General features: G+C 42.9%; 1 long non-coding RNA gene across 1 annotated transcript; it reads left to right on the top strand.

Annotated features, from left to right (window-relative positions):
- Positions 1-612: 612 nt before the first annotated feature.
- On the top strand, positions 613-6,860 carry LOC116577278. The gene is made up of 3 exons (XR_004280475.1): positions 613-1,709; positions 4,289-4,419; positions 6,609-6,860. It is a non-coding gene; the product is annotated as an uncharacterized LOC116577278 (long non-coding RNA).
- The last annotated feature ends 7,031 nt before the right edge of the window (positions 6,861-13,891 follow it).

The following is a 13,891-nucleotide window of genomic DNA, read 5'->3' as shown; positions in this document are numbered from 1 at the left end:
AGAATAGAGTTTTCCCGGCATTTGAGGGAAGGGTGAAGCTGCGCCAACATTTAGATGAAGCCATGTTTTGGTGGGCTCAGGACAATGCAGGGTTCTGTGTTGAACTGTGACATGACCCAGAGTCTCGCTTCTCTGGAAAAAAATAAATGTACAAGAATTGGGGGTTCTAGTTCCATATCAGAAGATAAGGATGGATCTTCAGGGGCAACTAACAGTTGCTGCCTCAGTGGCAGAGCTCAGATTTAAAATGCATCTCTCTGACCCCCAAACCAGGACTCTCAGCTGCGGTCATTTGTAGAGAGCAAGATGGAGTCACTCGTTTCAAGCAAGGGTACCGCAGCTACAAGTTATTGCAGACACCAGCCTCAGCTGACACCCAGAGGAGCTCTGCAGCTGCCCAAGACTGATGAAATCCCCTTTAAAAGCGAGGAATTTTGCAGTAAACTGTCAGACTCTTCAGACTTGATCCTTTACTGTCTGACCACTTAGAAAAGGCAACTGCTGGGGCACCTGGGTGCCTCAGTTGGTTAAGTGTCTGGCTTCAGCTCAGTCATGATTCTGGGGTCCTGCTGAGCGGGGAGTCTGCTTCTACCTCTTTCTCTGCCTCTCCCCTCTGCTCATGCTTTCTCTCTCTCTCAAATAAATAAATAAAATCTTAAAAAGAAAAAAAAAAAAAGGCAGCCGCTGCCAAAGGCTCTGCACCATTGATCTCTAAACAGAACTGAGATCCTTCACTGTTTGAACAAAATAATCAGTTAAGTGCCAAGACCCGACCGGGACTGGACTGAAACCTTATCTCAACTGCATGACCGTAGACTGACTTCGCTTTTGGTCTGTTAACCCCCTCTGTTACCCTGTTGCGTGACTTGTCTTAGGTTCTGCTCTCTGTGCTGCCTAAGAAGCCAAGTGAATCCCGTGGCAAAATGTCATTGACTTTGGACCCCTGAACCTGCTTGATCATTATGTTCACCGCGCTCTAATGCTGAACAAAGCTGACGTTGTGGAAAGGCACAACGCCGTTTGTGTCCCTTCATTGTGGGCTCGTAACATCGTTCATTTAATTCCATCTGTAGATCTAGAAAGGTTCTTACTCTTGCAATGGCTCTTTTCTATATACACATTTAAAGTCATGCCCATGAATGTTCCTCCACGTGAAAAAGCCCACACCCACAGCTGTCACTTAGACCTGGGGTTTGCTCGTAAGGTTTTCTATTCATGCGTTCCTCCTACCTGTTCCTCGATTTTGTCACCAGCTAACAGTTAAGTTTAAGGGGAGATTTGGAAGGAAAGTTGCAAATAGGAAAGCTTCACCTTTCCTTTATTGTTTATAGTCAGTGTTCAGTAGTCAAGAAATACAGATATATTTGTGTTTCTGGTGGTTTGGAAGCCCTGCGACTGAGCAAATTCCTTTCCTCTTACTGTATCTCACCTTCGCTTCCGCAACACGAGAAGCCCGAGTCACCTGACTTGAGGGTCCTTCTGTTCCTTGGGTTTCCTTGGAAATCTCAAGTCTGAGAGTGACTTCTACAACTGTCATCCCCCCTCAGAAATTTCTGTCTCTGGTGGTTCAGGACCAGAACACACAATGTAGTTCATCACGATGGAGAGGACCCCACTTCTGTGGGAATGGATTACTTCTTCCAACTGAACATGGAGACCCAGTGTTGAAGAACTCTGGTGGTTTCTTCTCCATCTTTGGAAATAGAACGGTATGTGGAGGGTCTTTTTTGTGTGTGGTAAAATATACACATCATAGAATTTACCATCTTAGTAATTTCTCAGTGTACGATTCAGCGACATTAAGTACATCCACGCTGGTGTGCAACCAATACCGCCATCCATCTCTAGAACTTTCTCATCTTCCCAAACTGACACTCTGTATCCATTAAACTCTAACTCCCTATCCCGCCTCCCTTTTGCCCTTAACAACCACCATTCCACTTTCTGTCTCTCTGCTTTTGACTATTTTAGGTATTTCATATAAATGGAATTACATAATATTTGTCCTTTTGTGACTGGCTTATTTCACTTTGCGATTCATTCATGTTGTATATCCCAGAATGTTATGCCTTTTTAGGGCTGAATAATAACAATAAAATCCACATTTTGTTCATCCATTCATCTGTTGATGGACATCTGGATTATTTCTCCCTTTTGGCTATGGGTAATAATACTGCTATGAACATTGGTATATAACAGTGGTTGAGTTTTTACTTTCATTTTTTTGGAGTATATACCCAAGAGTGGAGTTGCTGAATTGTATCATAATTCTATGTTAAATTTTTTTAAGGAAATGCCAAACTATTTCCCACAGGGCTCCAGCAGTTTACATTCCTGCCAGCAATGCACAAGGGTTTCAATTTCTTATCAACCCTTGTCATTTTCTGGTTTTGGTTTTATTTTATTTTTTAAAATTTTTGTAATTTATTTTCAGCGTAACAGTATTCATTGTACCACACCCAGTGCTCCATGCAATACCTGCCCTCTCCAATACCCACCACCTGGTTCCCCCAACCTCCCACCTCCCGCCGCTTCAGAACCCTCAGATTGTTTTTCAGAGTCCATAGTCTCTCATGGTTCACCTCCCGTTCTAATTTCCCTCAACTCCCTTCTCCTAACTCCCTTTGCCCTCCATGCTATTTGTTATGCTCCACAAATAAGTGAAACCATATGATAATTGACTCTCTCTGCTTGACTTATTTCACTCAGCATAATCTCTTCCAGTTCCGTTCATGTTGCTACAAAAGTTGGGTATTCATCCTTTCTGATGGAGGCATAATACTCCATCGTGTATATGGACCGCATCTTCCTTACCCATTCGTCTGTTGAAGGGCATCTTGGTTCTTTCCACAGTTTGGCGACCGTGGCCATTGCTGCTATAAACATTGGGGTACAGATGGCCCTTCTTTTCACTACATCTGTATCTTTGGGGTAAATACTCAGTAGTGCAATTGCAGGATCATAGGGAAGCTCTATTTTTAATTTCTTGAGGAATCTCCACACTGTTTTCCAAAGTGGCTGCACCAACTTGCATTCCCACCAACAGTGTGAGAGGGTTCCCCTTTCTCCACATCCTCTCCAACACACGTTGTTTCCTGTCTTGCTAATTTTGGCCATTCTAACTGGTATAAGGTGATATCTCAATGTGATTCTAATTTGAATCTCCCTGATGGCTAGTGATGATGAACATTTTTTCATGTGTCTGATAGCCATTTGTATGTCTTTATTGGAGAAGTGTCTGTCCATATCTTCTGCCCATTTTTTTATATGATTGTCTGTTTTGTGTGTGTTGAGTTTGAGGAGTTCTTTATAGATCCTGGATTTATTATTTTTTTAAAACAGTAGCCATCTTAATAGCTATTAGAAGTGGCTTCTTTCTTTTTCTTTTTTAAAGAAAAAAACTTTCTTTTTTAAAAGAAAAAAATCTTTTTAAAAGATTTTCTTTATTTATTTGACAGAGACAAAGAGAAATAAGCAGGGGGAATGGCAGGCAGAGGGAGAGAGAGAAACAGACTCCCTTCTGAGCAGAGAGCCTGATGTAAGGCTTGATCCCAGGACCCTTGGAACATGATGTGAGCTGAAGGCAGACATTTAGCCAACTGAGCCACCCAGGAGCCCTATTCAAGTCTTTTCTTACTCATAAGAGTTGATTCCGTACTTTCTCTAGGCCTGCTGTATCAATCAGTATACACTAGGTTATGCTGCAGAAACAACTCTAATATCCAGGGGCTGAAACAACTAAGTTTACTCTCCATTTATCTTACATGTCTCACACAGGTGTACAGGGCACCTCTGCTTTACTGTGGTACTCAGGGACACAAAATGGCAGTGACTTCATCACCATGCATTCTTCCACTGTTACGGCATCATGGCAAAGGGAGCATGCTACATGCGCTAGGTCTCAGAGCCTCTGCTCACATTACCTTTGCCAAAGCGAATCATATGGCTATGCCTAACTTCAAAGGAAACTCCAAAGGCACGTTTTGAATAAGCAGAGAACTGTTATCCTACCATGATCCTTGAAAAAGAAGAAACAGTATGTTTGTGAACAGCTGTAATGACCACCACCTCTGCCCACATACTCCCTTAGGCTGCTCATCCTGCAGCGTCACTGGGGGTCAGGTTGGAGTTCGGAATCTTGCCTGATGCAGAACCAGGATCTCTGGTTTCCTTCCTGGCTGCCACTCTTTGAAATTTATTGCATAAGATTATATCCCCTTTGCTTGGTTGCCCTTGTGAGTTTTTGACTGTTTTCTTCCTATATTTTCTAACTTTTATTATATTTCAGATAGGGAAGAATCTGGAGCCTCGCTTCAGTTTAGCTGGAATCTTCTCTTACACCACCATTAAAGGTGCACTGCAAGGACAAGAGGTTTGTGTAATGTCCTACCAAGGCCTGACCAGGAAACATATCTATAGGTATCTGTTAACATTCATGAAATGTTTATTCTAGATCCCCACGGAAGTACCCTTTATATTCATAATCTCACTTTTTAAAAAAGATTTTATTTATTTATTTGACAGACAGAGATCACAAGTAGGCCGAGAAGCAGGCAGAGAGAGAGGAGGAAGCAGGCTCCCTGCTGAGCAGAGAACCTGATGTGGGGCTTGATCCCAGGACCCTGGGATCACTACCTGAGCTGAAGGCAGAGGCTTTAACCCACTGAGCCACCCAGGTGCCCCCATGATCTCATTTAAACCTCACTCCAGCCCTTTGAGTTTAAAGCCATCATACTCATTTTGCATCTGGGGAAACTGAGATCCAAAGTCACACTCCTAGTAAATGATACAGCCTGTGTTCTAACGGGATCTGCCCACAGCCCGCCACTATCCAAGTGGAGTGGTCTTTCAGAGTTGTACCAGCGTTCAAGGAAGATTTGACCTGGCCTGACGCTCTGCTCTGAATTCCCCCCTACTTCCTCACACTATGAGTGTCTCTCTGTGAGCCAACGTCTCACTGGGAAGTGAAACAAGCAGTTCAGGGATAGTTTGGAAATAGATGCATTGTGAACCTATCTTTGAATTGTATTTGAAATTGAATTGAATTTGAATTCTGAGGTTTTAGTTAATTCCATATAAAAAAGAGGTTCTTAACGGGGGACTAAACTTGTGTATGATCTTCAGCAGTCCCAGGATCCCTGGAAATATGTTGGATTGGTGACTTTGTCCAAGAGAGTGTCCACCGTTTTATCATATCTTCAAATGGGTCCATGACCCAAAGTGTTATTAATCATATAAAACATCTAAAAGTTCATGTGTGGGCACCTGGGTGGTCTAGTCGGTTGGGTGTCTGACTTTTGGTTTCCGCTCAGGTCATGATCATGGGGTTGTGGGACCACCCACCCCCAACCATGGTCTCTGTGCTCAGCCTGGAGTCTGCTTCTCTCCTCCCTCTCCCTCTGCTCCCCCACACCTTGCACACAAGTGCTCTCTCTTCTAAATAAATAAATAAATCTTTTAAAAAATTAATAATTTTTAAAAAGATTTTGTTTATTTATTTGACAGAGAGAGACACAGCGAGAGAGAGGGAACACAAGCAAGGGGAATGGGAGAGGGAGAAGTAGGCTTCCTGCTGAGCAGCGAGCCTGATGTGGGGCTGGATCCCAGGACCCTGGGATCATGACCTGAGTGGAAGGCCGACACTTAACCGATTGAGCCACCCAGGGTCTCCCTAAAAATTAAAGTTCTTGTTCAAAATTCCAAATAGTTCTTCGAGAAAAATTCTTTGCTGTCTTTATGCAGTTGAAAGCAGTCTCCAGCTGGGGGCTCCAAATTTCGGCGCACATACTGTTCAGTAACAGACAAATCCTCTAGATGGCAGCAAAACCCTCGATAGAAACATAACTCCCTTCTGTCTGCATTTTCTGGCCACATTTTTTCATACAGAGCCGTGAACCCAGACCCAGAGCTCCTTCCAGATCTTTCAGTGATTTACCTCAGCATGAGCTAATACGGTAGGGTGCTTACTGCTGTGATTGTCGGTTCCAGAGTTTAACTGCTGGACCAATTTCAGTCAGGGCTCAGGTAGTACAGATTTCCCCCCCAATAAACTAGAAGAACGCGGACTATGCTTTCAACATTGTTGAATTCTCAGTCCCTGGAGCAGAGTTGGTTGAACAAATGAATGAGTGGATTACCACGAGGAACGCACATTAGGCTTCACTTGGGTTAGTCAGTTAACTCATTAGTTTGAAGCTTCAATTCAAATGGTTATATAAGTCGAAACCCCAGTGTACCACCTAACGGTCTTTTTTTTTTTAAGATTTTATTTATTTATTTACTTGAGAGAAAGAGAGAGAGGGCGTGACAGCACACACATATGTGTGAGCATGAGCGGGAGAAGCAGAGTCCCTGTTGGGCAGGGAGTCCAATGCAGGGCTCAAACCCAGAACCCTGGGATCATGACCTGAGCTGAAGGCAGACGCTTAACTGACTGAGCCACCCAGGTGTCCCCCCATTCCAGTGTTCTTTATTGCAAGCAACTGAAATCCACTCTAGCTGTCTTAAACGAAAAAGGAATTTGGGGGACAATATGGAAGTAGATTCTAGAATCACGAGGAAGCATTCAAACGTTGGGTTGTTCCCTTACTGTGCATCTTGTGTTTCAGCCTCGTGGGTGGAGCCTTTGACAGAGCCCAAGTCGTTCACACTCCGGGGCCCCCCAGGACTGAAGAGAGGAGGAGGATGGGCTGGATGCCACTTCCCTGAGGGCGAGGTAGTGTCTACGTCCTCCATACCCCACAAAGCCCGTGTCCCCCAGCCCGCTGGGTGGGCTTTACCGGAACATGTCAGGGGTCTTCTCTAGCCTCAGTCTCATCACCAGGTTTTTGTTACCATTCATCTCATCTTCTTGACTTTTTGAGATAGTTGCAAAGACTGCAGACATTCTCGTCTCGGCTTTATTTTTACACAAGGTATATTTTTAAACAAGGGTATATGTTTTATAGATTCATACACATTGCATGTATAAATATATTTCTATTTTTTATATTTTTATAATTTTATATAAAATTTATACATATTTATATGAAACATATATTTAAATTTTCATTTTAGTTTCAGGCAGTTAACATTGTGTTCTATTAGTTTCAGGCGTGCAGCAGAGTGACTCAACAATTCCATACCTGGTCCTCTGCTCATCATGACAAGTGTCCTCCTTCCTCCCCATAATCTATTTCACCCATTCCCCAACTCCCCTCCCTTCCCCTCTGCTAACCATCAGGTTGTTCCTTCTAATTAAGAGTCTGTGTCTTGATTTCTCTTTCTCTCTCTCTCTGTTTTCCCCCTTTGCTCATTTGTTTTATTTCTGAAGTTCCATATATGAGTATGGAACAAATACATATGAGACAAATACATGGTATTTGTCTCTGACTGACTTATTTTGCTTAGTATTATACTCTCTAGCTCCATCCAAATCTTTGCAAATGGCAAGAGTCTGTTCTTTTTTTTTTTTTTTAACTTTATTTATTTATTTATTTATTTATTTTATTTTTATTTATTTTATTTTATTTTATTTTATTTTTTTTTAAACTTTATTTATTTATTTATTTATTTATTTAATTTATTCCTTTGACAGAGACAGATCAGAAGTAGGCAGAGAGGAAGGCAGAGAGAGGAGGAAGCAGGCTCCCTGCCAAGCAGAGAGCCCGATGCGGGACTCGATCCCAGGACCCTGAGATCATGACCTGAGCCGAAGGCAGAGGCTTTAACCCACTGAGCCACCCAGGCTTAACTTTTTTTAAAAATATTTATTTATTTGGGGCGCCTGGGTGGCTCAGTGGGTTAAAGCCTCTGCCTTCGGCTCAGGTCATGATCCCAGGGTCCTGGGATCGAGGCCCGCATTGGGCTCTCTGCTCAGCGGGGAGCCTACTTCCTACTCTCTCTTTGCTTGCCTCTCTGCCTATTGGTGATTTCTGTCTGTCAAATAAATAAATAAAATCTTTTAAAAAAATTTATTTATTTGACAGAGATCACCAATAGGCAGAAAGGCAGGTAGAGAGAGAGAGGAAGAGAAGCAGGCCTCCCGTTGAGCAGAGAGCCTGATGCGGGGCTCGATCCCAGGATCCCGGGATCATGACCTGAGCTGAAGGCAGAGGCTTTAACCCACTGAGCCACCCAGGCGCCCCAAGAGTCTGTTCTTTTTTATGGCTGAATAATATTCCATTGTGTATATATACCCCACATCTCCTTTATCTATTCATCTGTCAATGGACACTTAGGCTGCTTCCATATCTTGGGCTTCTGCAGTGCAAAGGAAATAATCAATAAAACTAAAAGGCAATCTACAGAATAGGAGAAGATATTTGCAAATGGCCTACCTGATAAAGGGTTAGTATCCAAAATATGTAAAGAACTTACACAGCTCAACACCCAAAAAAAAACAAATAATCCCATTAAAAAATGGGTGAGGGCATGAACAGACATATCTCCAAAGACATCCAGGTGGCCAACAGACACATATAAAGATGCACAACATCACTCATCATCAGAGTCACGCAAACCCGAACTGCAATGAGGTAACATCTCCCACACGTCCAAATGGCTAAAATCAACAACACAAGAAGTCAGTATTGGTGAGGATATGGAGAAAAAGGAGCCATCTTGCACTGTCATTGGGAAGGCAAACTGGTGTGGCCACTGTGGAAAACAGTGTGGAGGTTCCTCAAAAAGTTAAAAACAGAACTACCCTACCATCTAGCAATTGCACTGCTGGACATTTATGCAAAGAATATGAGAACACATATTCAAAGGGATGCACCCCTATGTTTATAGCAGCGTTATCTACAACAGCCAAGATATGGAAGTAGTCCAAGTGTCTATCAATGGTCCTGCCTTTTGATGGGAATACTTCTAATATTTCACGATAGAGTGTTATGTTTACCAGAAGCTTCTGGTAGTTAGATCTTCTCTCTGGGTTAGAAATTTTCCTTGTATTCCCAGCTTACTGAGATTTTTTTGAAAACAGGTATCAGGGGAACCTGTGTGGCTCAGTCCTTAAGCATCTGCCTTGGGCTCAGGTCATGATCCCAGGGTACTGGGATCGAGCCCTGCATTGGGCTCCCTGCTCTGCGGGAAGCCTGCGTCTCCCTCTCTCACTCCCTTTGCTTATGTTCCTTCTCTCATGGTCTCTCTATCAAATAAATAAATAAAATCTTAAAAAAAAAAAAAGAAAAGAAAACAGCTATCAGTGTTGAATTTTATCAAGTGATTCATTTAACATGTTGATACAGAGAAGGGCACTAACACATTTTCTTTTTTTTTTTTCACTAACACATTTTCTAATGTCAGATCAGTCTTGCACTTGTGAGATTAATTTGTTCAACACTTCATTTATTTGACAAATATTTATTCGTGTACTGACTGTGACAAGCAGTGTTCCCAGTGCTGGGGACGAACAGAATGAACAGAACAGCAAAGAATAAAAGAGAAATAGTACCTTCCTGCAGGGAGCATACATTCTAGCTGCAGAGAATGTAAAATGTAAAGTATGTCAGAGCCTGATAGATGCTGTCAACCAACGTTGTTTGATAGATAACTCTCACACTGAAATTTATTTCTAGACAGTTTGTGATTTTGGTCTTTATTTCCTCTTTCTTTCCTGACGCAGGGTGGGGCCCCTGAGCTGCCCCCACTTAATGCGGGTCCAGAATGAGGATGGGGGGTGGGGGTTTCCTGAGTCCATGGATGGAACTCTTAACACTGCCGGACAGATAGGGAACCAGGAGGTCCTGCTGAAATAAATTTGCAAACAGAAACTCCAAAGTCCACCATCAAATGGTAAGCACCCCACAGGCAGGGTGACCACACCTCCCACTTTCCCAGAGATAATCTCCATTTACGAAGGGAGTCACAGCATCACGGTGATGTCACCGTCTCTCGCTCCCAGTGTCCTGGTTTGGCTGATCGGTGATCATCCTAATAGACGGGGGAGTTGAATATGCAGAGTCTGTCCTAGGAACGATGAGAATAGGGTGCTTATTCACCTGCAGAGTTTACCCTAGAATTAGGATACATGAAAATAATATATTAGAACAAACATTTAAAGATTTAAGAAAAATGAGGTGCCTGGCTGGCTCAGTTGGTGGAGCGTGTGACTCTTGATCTTGGGGTGCTGAGTTCGAGCCCCACGTTGGGTGTTGAGACTGCTTAAAAAAAAGGGGGGGATTTAAGAAAATTGACTAGATCAAAAAGGCACGTGGAGTCAGTACGGCCAAGCCATTGTGTCCTAGGAACTGTGAGCCCAGAATAATTCGAAAATGTGTAACAGTGAGGTTTATGGATTTCATAAACAAAGAAATAATTTTTGGGCCGTTGAGGCAATTACATCACTTCTAAGAAACAAGAAAATCAGGCTGGTTTCAGACACCACCATGACGGAGAAGGTAAGGAAGCATGACCTACGCATTTCTCAAGAAATAAAGTACTGCCCAGGAATTTTGCACTCAGCCCCCAACTCTTTTCAGGATAAAGGCAATAAACATTGATTGTGAAAAATTCAGTGAATATCATTTCCATACATTGTTCTTGAAGAAACTGTGGAAGCCAAGATTTTCATAAAATGGGATCATGAGATGAGATTACCACAGAATGAGGGAGTTGGGGGGCGCCTGGGTGGCTTAGTCGGTTGAGTGTCTGCATTCGGCTCAGGTCCTGATCCCAGGGTTCTGAGATCGAATCCTGCATCCGGCTCCCTGCTCAGCGGGAAGTCTGCTTCTCCCTCTCCCACTCCCCCTGCCTGTGTTCCTTCTCTTGCTGCGTCTCTCTTTGTCAAATAAATACATAAAATCTTAAAAGAAAAAAAAAAGGGAAAGTTAAGGAAGGGGTGTTTAAAGTACACTGATTTCCTCCCATTTTTTATAGCCAGGGATAGAAATATCTCACTTATTTATTTATTTTTTTGACAGAGAGAGAGAGAGAGCGCGCACATGAGCAGGGGGAGCAGCAGGAAGAGGGAGAGGGAGAAACAGACTCCCCGGCTGAGCGGAGAGACTGAAGCTGTGGGCACGATCTGAGCCAAAGGCAGCAGCTTAACCGACTGAGCCATCCGGACACTCCCAAAATATCTTATTTAAAGCTGACTTTTTAAAAAATCAAGTAACAGAAGTATGTGTAAACATATTTAAGAAAAAAGTGAGCACTAAAGAAAGATAAAATGGTTTGATATTGGGTATGGAGGAGGCGGAATAATGAAAAAAGAGATGAACTGTGTTGTTGTTGTTGGGGAAGGAATAGCAGAAAAAGACTGAAGGAGTAGAGGACCGAGGGTATTATTTACAGTCATGGTAATGAAGGCAACCACTCAAACACAACACTAACCTTCCACATGATTCGGTGAAACACATCTAAAACAGCAAAAGTAAACACAAAGCACATAATAAAAAGGTGAAGATGAACTTGAAAGTCTAGGAAAACACATAAAATAATGTAACCATCACACGGGCTAAACCCAACGATTCCAAGAAAGAAGGCTTTCAGATTAAATCACAAAATAAAACCTGGTGTTCTTTTCTTCCTTCCTTCCTGGCCTCTCTCTCTCTCTTTCTTCCTTTTTTTGGTGGTCAGCAAAGCAATGTTTATTGAGCGAGAGAACAAAGCTCCCGAAGCAGGAGGGGACCCAAGAGGGTTGCCCTTGGTGTTATATTCAAGGAATTTGCCTAAAACAAAGGCTTCAGAAAAGCTAAAATCGAAAGGCCAAGCTGTATTGGGCTAATGTAAACAAAATTTATCAGGCTCCTCATAATATCAGACAAGGTTGCATTCAAGGGCAAAGGTCAAAAGCATCAAGGGAGACAAAGGTTATTTTATAATTAAAAGGGGCAATTCACAAGAATATAAAGATATTTGTGCACAGATAACATAGCATCATCATTTATAAAGCTGGACTCCAGACAAATAAGGAGAAATAAAACACAATAGTAGTAAAGGTTTTAATTTACTTCTCTCTGATTACATTGATGAGGAGCAGAAGACTGGTTGAAGACAAAGCAGAAGTTAACACCTGCAACCTTCCCCAGGCCCCACTCCTGGGTCGGACAAGTGTGACATTCTTCCAGGACGCTCCCGGCTGTCTTTTTTTTTTTTTTTTTTAAGATTTTATTTATTTGACAGAGACACAGCGAGAGAGGGAACACAAGCAGGCAGACTACGAGAGGGAAAGCAGTCTTCATGCTGAGTAGAGTAGGGAGCCCAATGGGGGGCTCGATCCCAGCAACCTGGGATCACGACCGGAGCTGAAAGCAGATGCCCAATGGCTGAGGCACCCAGGTGCCCGCTCCCAACTGTCTTAAAGTTAATGCCTCATTACAGGAAAAACCCACCTTTATTTCACGATTGCAAGGCCTCCAGTATCCTGTAGGTCCTTTTTAGCATATGAAAGTTCTTTTGAAACCTCCTTTTTTCCTTCCCCCAATCCCATAGTCTATAAAATCAGCTACCCTTAACAATCCCACTACAGCAGCTCTTTCCACCTGATGAGGGAGCACGAGGCTGGCTGAGGACAAAGCAAAAGCTGGCGCCTTGTACGCCCCCCCCATCCGCTTCCCCTCAGTCCGACGTGTAGCATCCGTCAGGCAGCCCTGACTGCCATAAACAATAAGCAAATAGTTAACTTGCAGAGCTCACAATCCTGCTAGACTGGAGTCTCCCTTGGCTTGCAAATGTCCTAAATCTCACTAACAAAGACGACTGATAGCAGGATTGTGACATCCCACCAAAAAGTCTCCCAACTATCTTAATGTTAATGGCTGGTCTGAAGACAACATTGATCAAGCAGCAAGGGCAAGGCCTCCGGTAGGCCTCCAATATCCAGGTACCTTGTAGGCCCTCTTTAGCATATGAAAACTCCCGTTGAAACCTCCCTTCTCCTCACCTTCCCCCAACTGCAAGGTATATAACATGTCTCACGACCCGGGGCAGCAGCTCTTCCTGCCCACGGGTCCTGTCCCCCCGTTTTAATAAACCACCATTTTGCACCAAAGATGTCTCAAGAATTCTTTCTTGGTCATCGGCTCCGGACCTCAGCCCACCGAACCTCACCTAGGTTCTAGAACTTCATCACACCCAAGGTTCTGTCCCCATGCTTTAATGAAAAGCGACTTTTTGCACCAAAGACATCTCAAGAATTCCTTCTTGGTCATTGGCTCTGGACCTAATCTCACCGATATCCCAAAACCACATCAATATCAGGTCAAACTACGTGTAAGGATATGGAAGACCTACACGACTTAAATTAATCTCGTTACTACTGTCAAAATCTGTATGCGAAAAACAGGGAATATGCATTCCTCTCAGGGCCCTTAAAACAGTCGCAAAAATCTACCCTCATTTAGACCACAAAGAAAACTCAGGTATTTCAAAGATACAAAGTAGTACATCAACACTACCTCCAATTTCTGATCATAAGGAGTTAAAACTGATCATTAATGCCTGAATCAGACACTAAAGCCTGGAAGCTTTAAAAATCTGCCACTCTCTCTTGAAATCCAAAAACTCTCTCAAGGCAGGTCAAACACCAAAATTTTAGCATCTCCACAAAATAGCAACAGATACATCAGAAGTTTTGAGATATATTGCAAGTAGTACCTATTTATATTTGAAGCCTTCCTTTCATCCTTAATACTTATATTTACAGGTAAAAACTGAAAAACTAAGTACCCAACTCAAGAAAAAATACCTGTCAAAATAATCAATAAAAGGGGAGCCTGGGTGGCTCAGTTGTTAATTGTCATGGCTCAGGTCATGATCCTGTTGGGTCTCCCAAAAATTGGGTACCCCAATAATGGGTCCATGATTAAAGGAGCGAAGACTGATACAAAGCAAAGGTCAAGCAAAGCTTTATTTAGTGCCAAACATCAGGAATCAGACCTACCATCAAACAGTCCGGTCGGGGGCG

Source organism: Mustela erminea, chromosome 18 (genome assembly GCF_009829155.1).
Source record: "Mustela erminea isolate mMusErm1 chromosome 18, mMusErm1.Pri, whole genome shotgun sequence".
Lineage (NCBI taxonomy): Eukaryota > Metazoa > Chordata > Mammalia > Carnivora > Mustelidae > Mustela > Mustela erminea.
The sequence above is the reverse complement of the archived record's forward strand: the minus strand, read 5'-3'. Positions and strand labels throughout refer to the sequence as shown.